Source organism: Tyto alba, unplaced genomic scaffold (assembly GCF_018691265.1).
Source record: "Tyto alba isolate M040663 unplaced genomic scaffold, T.alba_DEE_v4.0 Super-Scaffold_7, whole genome shotgun sequence".
NCBI classification, from domain to species: Eukaryota; Metazoa; Chordata; class Aves; order Strigiformes; family Tytonidae; genus Tyto; species Tyto alba.
The window spans coordinates 17,542,818-17,561,997 of NW_024881328.1; positions in this window are offsets into that span (position 1 = coordinate 17,542,818).

Here is a 19,180-nt window from a genome sequence, read left to right on the forward strand (position 1 = left end):
ACTTTTGAGTATATAAGACATGTTCTAGTGTACATGGACACTGACCCCATTCAGACCTCAAAGTGTCAATCTGGTATGGAAGTATAACTGAGATGTGTCATAGGAATCTGTCCCCATTTCCTGAAGCATTTGTCCTTTCTGTGTTTAGTGCTGGAATTAATAAACATGTCCACTCAGTGCAAACATGAGCAATTGTTTCCCTCAGTTGACAGCACCAGCAGGAGGAAGCAAGCAGTTGGAGAGATGCCTTCCAAGAAGCTGTTAATGAAAAGGGAGGAGAACAGTGAAGATCCTATACTGGATTAGTTTCCATACTGGCTGAATTATAGCAGAGCCTTCAAAGAAGAAGAGACTCCACCTGGCACCTAGAAAAAAGTCACAGCCCAGGAGTAGAATCAGGCTTGGATTAAATAGTCAAGAGCAGCTATATGTGAGCTAGTAAATTAAGAGTCAATAAAAAGATAGGGTTCACCTGGCTTGGGTAAGCAGAGAAGATTCCTCTCCTGAACAACACATAAGGCAACTGCAGGGAGAGAGAAAGGGAGAACTATAGGTGTGACTGGGTCTGCTGAATGGAGGAGCTTTTGAAAATGGTTCTTGAGAGTCTTACAACTGTTAAAAGTTGCACCCTCAGTCTTCTCAGATACTGAACCACCTTCTGCTCAATTCCTGTTTTTATGACTTCAGTCTCTTCTGCACTATAAACATTCATCAGCAGCCAGGGTCAGAAGGAGAGAAGGTAATGTTTTCTGTATTTCTTTTGTGCTGGTGGGTAGTGGTGGCTTAACAACTGATGATTTCTGGTATGCCTGAAGAGCAGGTGAAACTTTAACTTTAGCACTATCTAAGCAATGAAGTCTTTTCCCTTTTAGCAGAGAGACACGTGTCCTGGCAAGCATCATTCAGGCAGTTAACCCACCAACTTAAAATTCATCCTGCACTTTGAAGTGAGTCATCCAAGTGGGGAACTGAAATCTCCAAGGTACACAGGCTTCTCCCTGCCCATGTGGGATAGCTCACCACAACAGATCTTCAGAAACAGGGCTAGTCCAAGGCTGTGTGACTCAAAGAATCAGGTTTCCATCTCCTGCCTTGGGAGACTAGTGCACTTGTAGGAAAGTTTTCCTCAAGTTAATTTTTCCTTTGCTTAGCCTCAACCCACTGCTCTTAAGTCTCTACATCTTGTGTTAGCTCCCCTCCACCCCAGACCTCCCTGAATGACTGATCTTTCTTCTTGGATGATCTTCAGATATTTGCACATCATTATTTTTCTCTCCTGTTACGTGGTCTTGTAGTCCATAGTAATGCTTTTGTGTCATAATGTTTTGAGTCTTGTGTTTATCTGGAGTCATTTTCTTGTCTTCTTTTAAAGAAAAAAATGTCAAAAAATGTAAATGGAAAGCAAAATCAACCACTTTCACTCATAAGTCAGGATGCCATCTGCCAAAGTGTCTTTCAGAGTGCTTTTATTTATGGCTGACTTTCAAAACTTTGCAAATGAAGCAGCATAATGGATATGTTGGCACCATCTTATCTTTTTTCTACACTACTGTAGAGGCATATGAACACTCCTGGGATTTATGGGTGTAATACTTTGACCCTGTGGAAGCCCAACTGGGAATAAACAAACGTTCTTTTGTCTTAACTTTCTTTCTTAGAACTTCCTTGGGTTCATTAGTAATTGTCTTCACCATTATCTATCTAGAGTGTCACATATCCCTAAGGATACTTATGTCCTGGACACAGTATCCATCTGTTTTTATACTAGGAGCACCAAATGTTATAGCAGAAGAGCCCCACATCCCATTTAACAAATATCAACTCCTTGAACAGGAAGATGCATTAACAAGAAGGTGTAAAAAATCATGACAGGGCCAATGAAGGAATCACCAGTGAAATATTTTGGAACTAGTTAAACATGTATGTTTAGACAGGGCAATCACCTTCTAATAGTGACTTTTCTTCACTCCTTACAAACAAGCTAGGATGGCTAGGTTAGCCTGCAGTATCTCTGTTGTAGACATTTAAAATTAGGGTAGGAAGAAAAGACTGAAGTGTGATCTATAATTTAACTGTCCTCTGTGAAATGGAAAGTTAACAGCAATACATACTAAGAGGAGAAATATCTTACAAACATTCTGAAATGCTCAGATACTTCAGACACTGAGGCCACAGAAGTAGCTGCATTAGAGGGGTTGGATTATAATTAATTTCCTCTTTCTCTCTATGGGGCTTTTGACTGAAGTCGTTCATACCCAACACGTAGGATACCACTATGGAAGCACTCCATTCCTTCCTCTGGAATGGATCATGATAGCTATTTCACAACGAACACTGAGGCTACACAGAAGCTTGGAAACAGTGCTGCAAGTACAGCTCCATGTTTTCCAGTCCTGGTTCTGTTGATTACTCCTAAAAGGGGCATGAATGATGACTGCAATAAAATAGTTCATCTCTGTCATAAGACAGTCTTCTCATGTGACGTTTCTAACAGTTAGTGCCTTTGCTCGAAAACCCATAAATAATCCACAAACTGGAAGGGACGTCACTACTGTAGGAGGGGTGGTGAGGTGGCACTGACAAGGAAATTGGACAGGATCTGAGAGTTAATGATGCTGACAACTTAGAATTTAAATTTTCAGGAAGAACATTTATCTCCATTTCTCCCCATTGGCTGCAGGGGCCATACCCATAGCACAAAGCTCCAGGCCCCAAGTGCTTAGACATTATCACTTGCTGACTTTTTTTCCTGCAACATACTGCATTCTTTCTAAACATCTGTTTGCACAGAGAGATGTGTTGAAAAGACTGTGGTTATTCATTTACTCACATTTTGACATGGCATTGCTGAGTGATTATATTAGCAAGGCTGATGAGTTTTCTTTACAAAGGGAAGCCCCATGGAACAACATGAAACAGGCATTGTTGCAATTTTGCTGGAAAGAAAGAGGGAAAAAATTCAAACCCAAAAAAAGCCCTAGCTCACGACATATCTCCACCCAGCAACAGCAAGGCAAGCCAGAGATCTCTGAACAAGTCCTAATTAAGGCAATAAGTTCACAGAGCAACAGACAGTACCAGGGGGACAGACTGCCTGGTCTGAGAGTAGCATGGCTGAATTCATGTGCCTGATGGTATAAAACCCCATTATGCCTTTGGAACAGAAGTGGCTCGGGCATAGCACTGCAGGATCGCAGCTGGACTTCTGCACTCATATCAGATGGAGGGAGAGGCTGAGTCATGCAGTGACCTGGACTTCAAGAAACCTGTGTTCTGCTCCAGGTCTGGTAACTGATTTTCTATATGCAAAAAAAAACCCCACCTGTATACAGTTCCAGCATGTGTTCAGTACTTCTGTCTCCTCTCCTGTAGAGATGCAAGTAGGGTGATTTGAGGCAAACCCCTGTAGATCTTGTACTGTGAGGATCTTCCAGCCACAAGCAATGTGAATGACTGCCATTAACAGCTTGCTTGATTGTATAATTGGCTATTGTTTGGGGTCTGCCGCTTTCTATGGACTTCAAGCTCTGCATCTCTAGGAAGCATGCTTTCAAAGCATTTCCTACCTTACAGTGAAGGTCCAATAGAAACCCTTCTTAAGCTAAGTCTCCTCTTTCTTTTATTTTTTTCAGGTTGAAAAGTAAAGAAGATTTAGAAGACCTTAGTTTCTGCTGCTTTCACTGTGAATATATTGCTCCTGAAAGGGACTAGGCTGATAGCTCCAACAGCTTCATTTCATTTTCAGAAGAGCAATTGCAGAGGTGGACATTGGCCGATCCCCCAGGGCTGAGTTCCAGCACTTGTGCAGAGAGTCAGCAGGTGCCCATCCGCACCACAAACTCTGCTCTCCTCCTGAGCTGGCAAGCTGGGCTGGGACAGTCATGTCAATGCTACATGCCATGGCACAAAGAGGATCATCTCTCCTGCAGTTGTCACCAGGAGCGTTGGAGGCTAGGGGGATTCTTTATGTGTGCTGAAATCTACTTTAAATCCAGTTTCTGACTGGCAGATGGTTCTCCAAGGCCAAGATCTGAGACTTCGTGGAGCCAAGACTATCTTGAAAGCTTGTCCCCAGTTCAACCCTAAGTCTCCAAATTCTTTTCTGTTCTCTCCTTCAGAAGGAGAGGTAAATATGCTAAGAGCATTTCAGGCTAAAAACTATGACTCATATAGTGCCAGAAGACATGGTAGATAATCTTCTGGTTTTCAGAGGAGTGAACTGCTTCCTCCCCACACCACCCCACAGACAATCTCTGTAGAGATTAATGGTGCAGAGAGATGTGCCCTCTGCCACAGCTGTGCTGATGGGAGAAATCACTTCCCCCTTGTACTTGTCACACCTGTCCTGCCAACAGCTTCTCCCACTGCATGCTCCCTTACTTGTTTCAGCCACAATGAGCTGGATTAGTTAACTACTTAAATAATGAGGTCTTTGCAAACTTGGGCCAATCAGCTCGGAAGAAAGTTAGGAATTTTTTACACAAACAGTTCTACCATTGGGTGACTCAAAATAAAGAGCATGTGTCCACAACCTGGACAGCTTTTCTCCTCCAAGGGGCTCATGCTCAAACAGTACTATGGACACAGATCTCTGGGAAGTGCATCAGTGGAAAGTTGCTCTGCTGTTAATTGCTTTGTTTCTTCCTGTGGCTAAAATCAGAAGACTTCACTGGACTGCAATTCCCAGCCCTCCTCCTTTTTGGAGACTCACTGAATTTAAAGATTCCTATGGAAAAACTTGTAACACTAATTTGCTGATATTTAGAAGGTGGCTTCGTAGCAATCCTTGTTTGGTTTTTTGTTGGTTGTTTTTTTTTTGTTGTTGTTGTTGTTTTTTTGTTGTTGTTGGTTTTTGGTTTTGTTGTTTTGTTTTGTTTTTAATTTCCAGCAACAGAAAAGCCTTCAGGAGAAAGGATCATCTGAGATCACAGATTTGCAGCAGATTTCATGTGCTGAGTTACTTTCTTTCTTGTGGAGTACCCCATTTCTGGAAGACACACTGAGCAGGAGAGATTCTGTGTACTCACAAGGGTGCCCCATGCAGCCCCATACTTCATGCAGCTGTGACAGCAGAAAAACATGTGTAAGTCAGTGGACAGTGTTCATGGCAAAAAAAAAACACCAGTCTGTATTTGATGCAAAGGCCTGTCTTGTTCCTTTAGCCTGTGGGTCACAGAGTCCCAAACTGGGAGAGAAGGCATGTAACTGTGGATGTGCTAGCCAGTCGGACACTGGCTCATGGGATCTATTAAAAGCAATTTCCTTCCCTCCTTTCTTACACCCCAATTCTTTCTCTGTCACATGCCCTGACAAAATGCTGTTTCATGTGTCAAAGTGGAGCAATTATTCTACACATATATTCATCTTCAAGGACAGCTTGAATCACTTGAGGTTTCCTCAAGGCACTGAGGTAGCAGCTAATATCTCACAGAAGAGCTCCAGCTTGCAAACATAGCACTGGGCAAGTCAATATACTCACGCCTCTTGGATGCATGTCAGGAGCTCACTGCTTTGTGAAGCTTGGCTAAGACTCCCAAGCTCTCTCCCAGGGAATTCATCAGTACAGATAGGATCTCTCTCCTTTGTGTGCGCAAGTTTATATTTTGCTTTGGCCCCAGCATCCATACTGATATCATATTTGATTTTTCACAAATCAACCCCCAGTAGGTGAATGGATGAATCAGAAGGAAGCTAATCGCATCATTTACCTCCCTTTCCTCCTCAGCTGTCAATCACCTCTCTGCTTTTGTGACCCAGAGTTCAGTTGTCTCAAGGTTTATTTTCATTTTAATTTTTGTGCTAATTAAATTTGGATTCCAGGCTTAACAAAAGCAAAAATGGTATTGCTGAGGCTGGGAATCAGGAGTTATATTGCTGTTATCTGCATCCACCCAGGAGGCAAGTGATATCAACATTGCTAGAGGCTCAACAGGCCAAAAAGACAAAAAGGGAGAGAAAATACAAGATCCCTCCCAACTTGCAGTTTGCCTAACTTGTCTGTTTCGTTTTAAGGTGGTTGGGGGGGTTACTTCTTTGTATGCTCTGGCACTTTGCAAGGTTTATTTAAATTAGCATATGTTTCCCCACATCTGTGTGTATCTTAACGTATACGTGCCAGCATAGCAGGAGAAAAGCCATATGTTCACATCATTGGTCTACTGTTTCTTTACATGCCTGTGAATGTAATACTGGATGTGAGAGGCACAGGAAAGAAATGGGGTAACATGACGAAACTACTCTTTTCTGGTATACTATGGAAGCAGTTAAAGACACTGAATAAGGTTTGGACCATCTGTGATAAGTGTTCTATATGCACAGAATAAAGGTTAACTCCAAATGACCTCCTTGCAAAAGTGCCTGATCACCCTTTTTTTAGCTTGTCATTATAGATTTAGAGGTGGTCTTCCATTATATTAGATGCTGCACAAGTCATAGTAAAAGGGCAACTTCTGTGCAAGAATTATCATCCAGACTAAAGTGGGGGAGGGAAGAGAGAAGGTTATAGGCCTGAAATCATCAGAAAGTTGGTGGCTGAACAAAAGTTCCTGGCTACATGTTCTAGCTTCTTATCACCCAACCTTCTTTCTAAGAATGCAGAAGTGTTTCCATGTGCATGTGTAGGTCAGAGTAAGGCAAAACGTCCTTCTCCAGACCTTAGTGTGCTACCTGGAAGATGTCTGGCCCCTAGTCACTACCAACCAAGAGAATATTGTAAGCACTCCCTGATCTGCTCCAGTGCAGAGTCAGCCAGCACTGCTCAAGCAGCTGATCCAGGTGGTATGAGCTAATCCAGCTGACTTTTGCTTGAAGCAGAGCTGACTGCCAGAAAAGCTGCAGGAGAGGTAATCTTTGGCTGGAGGGCTGCGCCAAGCATCTGCGAGCTGTAATGGCTTCAACTGACACAGCCACTTGCCGGCTGAACATCTGCTCACAGCTATTTATAAAGAATAATTGGTACATCAGCATGGTCATGTGCCTAGCTGTGCATGACACAGGGCTCTAGCTGCAACACTGTTCCCTGAAACTGGGGTTGTCTTTCCTCTCCTTTCCTTTCCTTTCTTCTCCCTAGCCTACACAGTCAACTTTGCTGTGGGAAAATCATTGTCTGGGTTCAAGGTGGAGTGGGATGAAGTGGAGAGGGGAGCAAGGGGAGAGGATTGCGCTGGGGAATTTCTCACCCTGTTCTCTCTCTTTGTGGTTTACATGTACATACATGGTTTCATATGCTACCAGCTGGGGTGAGGCCACAGGCTGGGAGAGTCTCAGGTGGAGCTGATCATTGGAGCATGGTTCCACAGGAAGTTTCGTGTTTAGGTCCAGGATGCTCCTCTTAGATAATTGCTCAAGCCCCAGCCAAGTCCCTATCTGCAGGGAGCTGCACTTCCAGTCCATAACACCTTGTCATTATTCTGCTTTCATGAGTCAAATCTGCAGAAACATGGAATGAATTATCTTTATAGATCAGTTTGTTCAATACCTCCAGCTTCCCTGACTTTTTCTTGTGGGATATTTCCCTTTCAAAATGATGAAGATTATTAGGCCTGTGGGCAAGCCATGATAGCTCTCTTCAGAGAGGGCTGGGAGTGATGGATGACTTTTCTGTGTCTTCCTCCTCTCCAAATTAATAATGGTATCCCGTCATTTCCTTCCCCAGATATTTTTTCCAGTCTTTGCTTGATCTCAAAGAAACGTCTTTGCATTAAGAAAAAAGGCAAACCCTTTCTGAGAAGAAGGCATCCAAAGAATAACGATAATAAAACATTATCTGTTACTGAGTAATCCTTCTAGGCACCATATGATGACTGTTGGGGTTTAAACCCTTCAGGAAGGAGTTAATCAGCACAATGTCTTGGGTCCTTGGAATATTTTGGAAGAAAATGTCTGTTCATGCAAGAAGGAGACCGGATGGGAGCTGGTTGTTGGATGGTAACAACACATGGCTCACATAGCGTTAAGCTTGCATCACTCTTTCCGTTATAAATCCTGAGCCCGTCTGGGCTCCAAACTATCAGCTCAAGGATGAGCAATATTTATTTTCAAATATTGTGCAAAATACTTTGAGTCTTTTTGGAATCCCAGGGTGAGGGGAAGGGGGGAAGGAGGCAAGGCATGTTGGATCCTTTCCTCTTTTGCAAAGCGTCCAAACTGTTTTGTTGCTGAAGTTCCAGACCAAAATGGGCTTAATTTTAAGCAAATATTTATTCTTTCTTCAGTCAGGAGGGCTGAGGCAGAAATAAAAGCATCAGTGTTTGACCTCTAACAAGCAAGTTCGGGCTGTGCAAAAAATACATGTGGATGAACCAGACTTCAGAGAGAAGCAGAGAGAGAAAGATAGGGGAGTACTCTGTGGTGGCCTGGAGCTTAAACTAACAGCAATATTATTTTGTAGGGGCTCTTAAAGGGCATTCTCAGATTGCCCTTCATCTTTATATGGGCACAGAAAATGAGAACTCCTCTTCCAAACCCAACATCCAATTCTTATGTTGTCTAACTGGACACAGTTCAGATGAGCCTCAGTTTCTCCAGCAGCACAAGGAGCCAGTGGAATTAGGAAGTTGACAGGCTAAGGAAAAGTGTGAAGGAAAGGAATTCCTTGCTCCTTCCGTTCTCTTTCACGAGAACAACAATTAAGAGCAAATAATTACCCAACAGCACCCAGGTAAGGTGACTCCTTGCAAAGCATTTGATAGAATGATTAACCACTTGTAATATAAATATTAAAGCTATTATTACTTCTAATGATTCCAGCTTCCTTAGACTGTCCAGCAGGGACAACCACCTTCTGGGGAAGTGGTTGCTGATGCTAACTCTGACTTGGAGCTGTGTTATTCATGTTACCATCCTGCCTCTTAAAATTCCCCACTGCTTTCTGATTTAAACATGCAATTCTATGCCACTGTTTCCTGTAGAAAAGCAGGAAAAAAGCTGGTCCTACACACCATGGAGAATATAATTTCTTTTGAAGCTGTTATGATTTCCAGAAGATTTGCCATAGTTCATAGTGTTTGTTTGCGTAACCTCAAACTTATTTGAAATCTGTGGGGTGATTCCCATGTTCCTCTGAGTATCTGTTTCTTCTGATGACCATTTTGAGTAAGAGCAACAGGGAATATTTATCCTTCCTCTTATGTAATCCCCCTACTACCTGGTACTGTATAGCTGTCAATTACTACTACAGCTAGGTCCCCCACCTCTGGAGCCCATCACAGACCCAAGCACCCCAAGACTTTGTACTAACACTAGGCATGCTGCATAGTGAGTAGCAACCTGGTTTTCACGCGGACAACAGCTGAGCACCTACAGTCTACACAACTGTAATAGAAATTTGGTCAGTACCTCTATTTCTCCAACAAGAGAAGTCACCACTAGAGTAATGCATAATTTCTATTCAGTTCAGAAGGCTTCTCTTTGGAGTTAAGGTGTGATTATGGCCATTTTCCAAAGAGCCACAAAGAACTGAAAGCATTGCCCAGCTCTGTATACCTTTCCTAGGGGAAATGGGACAATCTGAAGGCATTGGGGTCTGGTTCAAGGTCACAAGGCTTACTCTGGGAGCCTGCACGAGCTCTTCATACAAGCAGAAGCAACACTAAGGTTTTTCACTTGAGCAAAATTCTTCACTCTTATTATGCCCTGGACCTACACAAACCATTTGACTAACTCCAGTCACCTTCGGAAACTTTCTACAGACTTGAAAAGATTTGGATGACACCTACAAAGCCTTCCACTGGAGCCTGATTCAAGTCCATCAGTTCAGTTTTCAGTCTCAGATGAGATATCATACCGCAGGCAGTGACCCACACATGAACAGCAACAGATCTCACAGTCAGCAGTGGCCTGTACTAACCATCAGTATCGACTGACACAGACCTCAGTATAACTCCCTTTGCTGATCTGATCTGTTTATAATGCAGTGGTTGTAAAAACAAATGTATTGTCTTTTGGAAACTATTTGATAGTTCCTGCTCTCTATTGCATGATTCATGTGATCACAGAAAGAAATTTAAATTAAGTATACCAAAAGACAAAAATTATAAATAATAATATACTTTAGAGACTGTGTTTGGAGAGGAAGCCCCCATCAGATTAAGAGAGGAAAAAGCCCTCATTCACTCCTGCCCTCTTTTCCACAATAGTAAACTGCTTAACTTTGTTGTCCTGACTTGCTTTCATTTACAAGGATTGCTGACCTCCCAAGCCCCTACCTATCTCCTCTTTTTTTTTTCCTTACAAGCACCACTCCTCTTTTAAAAATCATTGTGCAACACCAAGGACACAGAATAGAGCTAGCAATTTTTTTCCAAGCTTTCTGTGGCACCACATGTCCTTATTGCTCTGTTTATACTACAGGAGCACTGAACAGTAGATCCACATATTTTTTTGTGGGAAGTGTGATCTGGAGACAGTTACAGGAGTCAGCTGACATAGGACAGGTCTGCAGAAAGGATGAAGCCACTGGAGTACTACTCCATGTAGCAGCCTGCGTTTAACCTCTGATGTCTCAGTAGGCTTTGTTCAGTTGCTAGCTACAGTTAGCATGCTTCATTTTGGCTTTTCAACTTGGATTAAGCAGTCCAAGTTTAATAAAAAAACAGCTTTTTCCTCCTTGATTAGAGAAACAAAGTGTACATGACACTTCAAAGTTTCACCTTTTAGGAGATACTGTAGGACCAGAGAGTTAATGTAAGTCTCTGAATCCGGGATTTTTTATCCTGGCAAAGGGAAGATTAATTTCTCTGGTTTACACCTTAGGAACTGCTGCCTGTCTTTACAAGGTAGAGAGAGTTGGTGGCACACAACTGTGCCTCAATACCACCTTTTCCTCACATAAGGTGTTAGAAGGTATTTTTTGGAGGTGGGGTGGTTGGTATTTAAGGAAAATAATATTTGGGAAGAATGTAAACTTTCTTTCCCTTTGAGATACCAGTAGCAGAATTCATGTCCCTTTCTGAACAGTGTCTTGTAATCCCTCAGGGAAAGAACAATATCCTTATTGGGAAGTTTTCCCTTTACAATTCCTTCTACTTCTCTAGACCACCTTCTTTTCCAAGCTGAGATGCCAGCAGCAAAATTTGGGGGGACAGAGTTCAACACTCATGATTCTAGTTTCTTATTTCTCTCCCCTGCAGGAGCTGGGAGAACAGGCTCCAACATCCAGCAATTAAGGAAAAATAAATGTGGGATCGGTCTTAAGATATTCACATACTCAGTGTTACACTTGCTACTGCCAGGATCTGCAAATATTTGTGTGATCAGCCTCCACAGGGTTTAGAGCAATAGGGACTGAGTTGCTCTTCCACAACCCCCCCTTTTCTTTCCCTCTCTGTTCCTCCTCCACCCCTGCTGTTTCCCAGTCCTCCCAGGTTTCAGGATAAGACACACAACATTTTATTATTCAGTCAAAACACTTGGGTGACCTTGGAGGTAGAAATGTCTGGCCAAATGACATCCTAGCATTTGTCAAGCACACCCTTCCCTATTCTACAGCTCCTGTAGATGCTGTGGGTTGCAGTTATGTTTTTAATATTATTATTTTCTTTTCTCTCCCCCCTCCACCCTAGAGCAATTAAGTTAATTTTTTTTTTCCCTTTCAAGGTTTGTGTCAATGAACAGTCAAAGAGTGAGCTGCGAACCTGTGCAGAGGAACCTCTGGTAAAACTTTTGAATGCTGTGCATCTGTGTGAGAAGAGAAATGTCAGGAGTAGTTAACAAAAAATTAATAGCTCTGATCCAACCCTCTGATTCTTCTCCTGCCAAGTTCTCCAGTACTCACTGGATGATCCAGCAGAGCTTTGGCAAGGCTCTCTGTTAAAGCTTTCTTCTCCCTGTTTACCTGCTGTCCGGCTTGATTGGGAAACTTTGAGTTCAGTAGGAAATGGTCATCAAGGCTTCAGGTCATGCTAGCAACAACATGCTAGAGTCAAAACAAACCTAGGCCCACCACTACAAGTTGGTGTGGCCCTCATCCAGGAGAGACTGGGGGGCAGGGGGGAAATCACTGCTCTAAGCTTCCTCTGAGCTCCTCTTGTCCCTGTCTGTTAGATGTGGAGCTGGGCCTCCGTACAGTATGAAGAGGACCTGGCACTCAGGAACGGTGAAATGACCACTTTCTTGTCTCCCTGCCTAGAGCCGACTATCATGTCCATGGGCATCTTCACCACTGTTCAGTCCCATTGCATGAAATCAAGCAGCTTTGTCAATGCATATCTTTTCTCATCTGTAATATCCCTTGGCCTCTTGCTCGTCTTCTCCTGTGACTTGAGTTACACCAGTTGTTCCCAGCTAACTGGACCCAGAGCTACCGCCGTACAGTTCAGCCTGCATATAGCTGCCATTTCCTTGAATTTTCTTCCACATCTGACAGCCCAGTTGCTGATTACTAATGCAACCTAAAAGATGTGGTTTTGGGGAAGGAAGGAGATATATGTATGAACACATTTTAGGTGAACTAACTTGTCCGAAGTCTTTCTCAGGTACTTGACAATACATGTCTTATTTTTTTTGCCAAGAGGCTAATGCTGACTTACCAAGAAGGCTGTGTTTAGCACTCTCTTAAAAGGGGCACATTGCTGACATGGAGCAATGGCAGCAAAATCAAAGTTTAACAGGGAGTTCACACATGGAAAGAAAAGGTGCTGCTCAGTCTATGATGACCTTTGTGGTGCAGGAGAAGCAGACAAAGGACACAAAATTTCCTCCTGCTCTCCACCTCCATTTGAATACTCCCCCTTCTTCCCTTCATCACATCTAGACAGAGCTGCAGAGGGAGGTAGCAATAGCCAGCAAGCAGTAATTTACCAACTCCTTATTCGACATGCTCCTACATTACAAAACATTTAGGCACTCCAGGCTTACCTTGAGGCCTGACTCAGTCTTCCAAGTTGCCTCAGCTCCAGGGAATAAATTTAGCTGGTGGAAACTATCCCAGCTTCTAAATTAGGTAGATAGATTGAGTCTTTAATGTGTAGCAGAGACACAGGGCTGACCTTAACTCCTCACTCACTGGAGTTGAGGCAAAGCACTGGTGAGGTTTGGGCTCAGATTTTGATTCTAAGTTGTCCTCTCCCTTATCTTAAGCCCTCCTGAATAAGGGCAGAACAATGTTAAGAGAAGTCAAGGCCTGAAGTAAAGTGAAAGACTATTATGCATCACTCTTTTTTATTCATTTCCTTTGCTCTCCCCTCTCCCTCCAGGTTGCAAAAACATTATGCAACACACAGCCCTGTCTTGTATCTTTGGAACATGCCTAATGAGCTCCAGATCCTACAGCAACCTTAAAACACACAGTGGGAGAATATGTTTAGTGGGGGAGAGTTTTCTGAGCTAGTCAGCAAAGGCAGGAGATCCAGTGGTTGCAAGGTGAAATCAGAAGGTAAACTAGAAAATGAGCTGCAAGTCTCTGACTTTCAGCATGAGGATAATTAACTGCTGCAAGAGATTCACTAAACACTTCGTGAAGTCAAGGCAGGGGAGTTGTCTTAAAATTTGCATGATGGTTCAACCACAAAATTACAAGCATAAAAGTGGGAATTACTGAGTGAGGCTCTCTAGCCCATGAGAGGGAACAAAACAATTAGAAGATCACTTTCCCCCCCCCTCCCCCTCCCCCGGCTGTAGAATGCATAAATATTCTCAAGGAATAGGAATAAAATACTTTTTAAAAGTAATTTAAAAAACATTGGTTTAAAACAACAATTCTAGAATAACTCTGTATTTCTGAAAGAGTACGGAAAATATTATTGAAAGACATCTTAGAAAACTCCCAGGTCAAAAAATATGAAGATAGGGGCTGAGGTGTGTTGAGTGGGTAGGAAACTTTTTTTTCTTCATCAACATGTATAAATTGTTCACCTAGACTCATCTTTTCACTAACACCCATTTAAAAAAATAGGATGGGTGTCTTTTCTACTCCTTTCTCATTTCTAAGTTCAGTGGTATGCATGAAAAGAAAAGGAAAAGAAAAAAGAAAGAAAAGAAAAGAAAAGAAAAGAAAAGAAAAGAAAAGAAAAGAAAAGAAAAGAAAAGAAAAGAAAAGAAAAGAAAAGAAAAGAAAAGAAAAGAAAAGAAAAGAAAAGAAAAGAAAAGAAAAGAAAAGAAAAGAAAAGAAAAGAAAAGAAAAGAAAAGAAAAGAAAAGAAAAGAAAAGAAAAGAAAAGAAAAGAAAAGAAAAGAAAAGAAAAGAAAAGAAAAGAAAAGAAAAGAAAAGAAAGAAAAAAGGAAAGAAAAGGAGAAAAAGAGAAAGAAAAAAGGAAAGAAAAGGAGAAAATAAAATAAAATAAAGTTATATAATCAACAAATAGTCTTGTAAGCTCCTTTCACTATTAAACTTCCCTTTTGTTTCACACAGATACACAGCAAAGGAATTCCAAAGAGTGAAAATTAAATAATCATTCTGGTCTCTTTAGCACTCATATTATGTTCCTTATGCCATTCCCCAGGAGCCATACTTTCTGGAGTTTGCTTTGGAGTTCTTTCTGAAGAGAACAAACTTAAGACCCATTCGGCTATTCCAGCTCCTGCACGCCTGCTCTAATTTTGTGGTTTTGTACATGTGGATGTTAATGCATCTCTTCAGGGCTCACAGCCTGTCAGGGTGCATGAGAGTCAGCATGGTCTGATCTAGAGAGAGGAATGACTTTGTGTTGATCGGATCTCGGGTAGGGATTAAATCAGCTGCACAGTGAGAATTCAGTTTCCCCTAGGTTCTGGGGTAGCAATGACTGGTTGTCTTCAGAAGTGACTTATTACTGTCTAGTTTCTTGCCAGATAATTTGCCTGTACCTCCAGATTTCTGTAGGGGATAAGTTGAGGGTGTTCATGTTGCTATACTGGGAGTATCAGCTAGATTGCACCATGATTAGCTCCAAGGCCTTCCCGCAGACAAGTAATGTGGACAGACTGCATATTTGACCTCAGGATCTCTCCTACACCTTAGTATAAACACAATCACCGTGCCCTTGAAGATGTCCTTCAGAAAGGCTCTTACACAGGCTTCTCAGATCTGAGGGATCTGGTTCACCTCAAGTTATACATTCACACCTTTACAAGCACACCATCCTCTAGGGTACCTTGTGTTTCATAGCAAAACCCTACACAGCTGCTTTAACTTCTGAGCTGAAGGCTTGAACCAGTCACATCCACACTCCTGTGGTTTCAGGCCTCCTTGCAGAGCATCCACTGAACCCAGAGAGGAGTGTATCTCAAGAACACCCCACTCCCTCCTTGGACCTTCCAAGAGGACACTGAGGACAGGGCGGGGACAGGACGATACAGACAGCCCATAGGGAACCAGGGGAGTTACCTGCTCATGGCTGTGACATCCCCGTGTCTTGGGACTGCCATGCAACAAGACAATCTGTGGAGAGACCCAGTCCATTTAATTCCATGTCAGCATAACCTGCAGTTTTAAAACACTTTTGTATTTATTACAGGTAATAATTTTTAGAGAGATATTCAAGCTTTGTTGCAAGCTCAGGACAACTGTAGGGAGTAGTGAGCTTCCCAGAAACACAAAATCAAGGTGTGAGACTGAAAATCAGTGTGATCTTGAAATTAATTCTCTTCAAGTGAGCAGTGGAAACTATCAGTTTCCCCAGAAAAAAAAAAAGCCATGTGAACAAACTAAAAATTAAAGAAAATAGAGATGGTATGAGAGGATTAGCCAAAAATGTGTTTCCCAGAACAAAAGAAGATCTAGGAAAAGTGGACACCTTTAATATCAGTACAGAATGGTCCTGAGCAGAACCACGGCAAAAGTGAGGTGTGATAACAAAAGGAGGCAAATATGCCCAAGCCCTCGAGGATGCTGTGACTGTACCAGAGCAGGAGCAGCAGACCCAGTTTGACAGTGATTGGAGGGAGGAACAGGACTGTGTGCATGCTGTAGTTGTTGAAGTTCCTCTTTGTGGTTCTGTTTCAGAGCTACAAAACTGAGGTCTTTTATGGAGGAAACAGTTACATCTGAATCCACCAATACATGGGCAAACTACTGGGAAATAAGGAGTGAATGAAACTGTCCTCATCTATGAAGGAGTTCATGTATCACCACCCTCTTAGGAGTGCTTGGCTTCTTACTTTTTACTGGAAGTTATCCTCGCAATGCCCTGATGAAGTAGGGAAGCATTTGCTGTGTTTTTCCAGACAAACAAAGCACTGAGTAGATTCAGTAATTACCCTGGGGAATTTCCTTTGTCGCTACCCACACGTGTTTTCAACGTGATGTTGGTTTCTGGCTGGGCCTGGTTTTACTTTGATCCACCAGATCATCTCCTTCAGCTTACACTAACCAAAAACTGGGATCTTTCTTCAGTGGGTAATTCTGCAAGTTACTGGTGCAGCAAAGGTTTTATTACTGGATGTTAGCGGTTCTTTCTGTGAAATTCTGAGTAAGGGGAAGGAAATTCCAAACCAATTATGTAGCAGAGAAAAGGAGTAAAATTCATCAAAGAAACAAAGCCTTGTAAATTAATCATTCAACTGATGGTCTTTTTTATTTTTTCTCCACTGACATAGACAGGACCCTATGTGGCTGAAGAAAAAAAAAAATCCCAATAAAAAACTTTGGTTTTGCCTACACAGCATAGACTGATTAAAGGCCTTTTGCTAGGTTGTTATCCTTTTATTAGCATGAATCTAATAATAATAATATCACCACAAGTATATTTACTTTGCTGATGCCAGAGGGCCTCCAGGCAACTTAATAAAATGCAGCTCAAAGAGTGCTTGATCATTAATAGGACAATGTGCTGAAATAAAACTGAGAGCAAGGGTGAACTAAAAGCCAAGGATCCATCTCCAGTGCATGTAGGCTGATAATAAGCCAGCTAAAATGTCTGTCCTCTTTTAGCAGCAGCTTCAGAGCACTGTGTACGTTGAACACAATGGATGTGTTAGCTATTGGCATCTGCAAAATAAACAGATCCATATATCCCAGTCTTAGGCTTCTGAAAACAAGATGCTAATCTGTCTCTGCTCAGAGCTCTTTGGCTCTGGGATTTATCATGAGGCCAAACCCACAAAAGGGCAGAAAGAAGACCAAATCCAAAGCTGTGGAAAGCATCAAAAAGGCTTCCAAGTTTTCAGGTGGGTTTTGGTCAAACCTAGTTTTCTTTTGCCTTTCTTTCTTACTCCAGCATGAAGACAAACCTTTGGCATAGGATGCTTTTAAAGGCAATCTGAGTTCCTCAGTGACATTGAGAAGTTTCATCTGAGAGCCCTGGAGACTAAATCTGACCTTCTGTTGTTACCACATGACACAGAGAGTACATTTCCAGGCTCCATGTCCCCACTTTTTCAGCACTCACTCACTGGTGTTGGCACTTCATAACCCTTGAAATATTCCTGCTCAGACAAGGAGGAGAAGCTGCATGAATGGAATTCTCCAGCTGTGTCTAGTTGGCATCTGCCACTGGGCAAATGAAAGAAATGTCTCTATCCTGATGGTTTGAGCAGGATGTGTAATTTTTCACCTATGCACCTTTTGTGCTGAGTTGAGCTGTGTCGAGATGTGGTCCCAGTGATCCCTGTTGGTAACATAACCTGCTGTAGAAGTCTGCATCCAGAAAGGGCTCATTTAGAGGTAAAGGAGGTGGAAGGGGCGGTCTACATTTTCAGAAATAATACACAAGTGGATGGGAGAGACATGCTGAAGAGGCAGACACTTATGGAGCTGAGTGGAGAGAAGGGAAAAGGACATTGCCCCTGTGGAGTTTTGGTTCTGTCTTAACCTTCACCTGCTGTGGACTTTCCCAGCTTGTATTCCATTTCCCCTTGCCTTTTGGATCCTATCCCTATCCTCTGTGGGAAAGCAGTGGCAGCAGACAGCTGCTGGGGATCAGATCCAAGAAGTGGCTCCATGCTCAAAGCCAGATGTGTGGCAACAGAACATGGATGAGGAGGCGGAGAGGAAAGAAGCTGGGAAGGATAACCTTGAACAGCTGGGAGAGAGGAATGGAGCTGTTTGTCCCATGCCCATGACACAAATGGCAGGAGGAGAAGAACTCTCTGAAGCTGGGCTCTGATATCAGGAAGAGCGTCTATGGGCTGCTGGGTTAGATGGGATGGCTGTCCAGGAGCTGAAGGGACACTTCACTCAAACCTCTTACATTATGTGTTTAAAAGGATGGGGAAGTGGGAGGTGGCATTTCTTGAATGGCATTTTTCCAAAGCAGAAGGACAATACAAATCCATAAACTCTCATAAACACAATTCTCATGTGCTGCCACAGAGTTGCTAATTGGATCATGTCCCTGATCCTTTAACACTGTTGTATGTGGAGCAGGGCAGAGGGATCACTTTGCACGGTACAGTCTTGACCATACTGCAGAAGGGCTATTTAGCAAACCCATAGGTTTGTTCTGGACAGGCTGTTGGGGAATATTGCTCAAACCCAAACACATTTACATCCACATTGATTTTCAGAAGCCATTTTTGCAACATGTCAAGACAAAAATCACTGGCAAAACATCTCTGTCCTTCCATTCAGATGTTTAGGATGATGGAGGTTTAACAGTCTTCACTTGGCACCAGGCTAATTATTTGAGGTTGTTGCCACACACACACAGATTCCACCACTGGGTTCAAAAAACAATAGAAGAGGGATTTGTTTCAATAAGTGAATTGATTCCTAATTAAATCAGGTATAATTAAAAAATGGCTGGTGATTTTTCTGTGATGAAATTCTCCTTGGCTGAAAAAGCCTAAACTGCTAGTTCAAAAACCACAAGCTGTGCATGGAAACATGGTACATGAAATTAGATTACAGATTAAAAGAGATTTTATCAAAACATTTGTGAGAACCAAAGAAAAAGTTGAAATTTGGAAAAAAAATAAAAATAAATACAATAAAAAAAATTTAAATCTAAATAGTAGCTGTAAAATGTTGACCATTTGGACAGTACACAAATGCACAGTGGGGAATTGTCATGTGAACTCTGGATTTAACAAGTGTGGGGCACACCATACTGAGTTATACATACTCTGTTATCTAACAAAGATGAAGCCAGGCTGTACAGATTATGTATTTTAAGGTACAGCCACATGATGAAAAAGGGCAGAATTAAGGCTGAACTTTTCCTCCATCCTTCCAAATTACCTTAAGATTAGTGATATATGGACAATGGGTTTTTTGCACAGGATGTTTTATTTTAGCATTAATCTCAACTCTCTCCCTCCACCTCTCT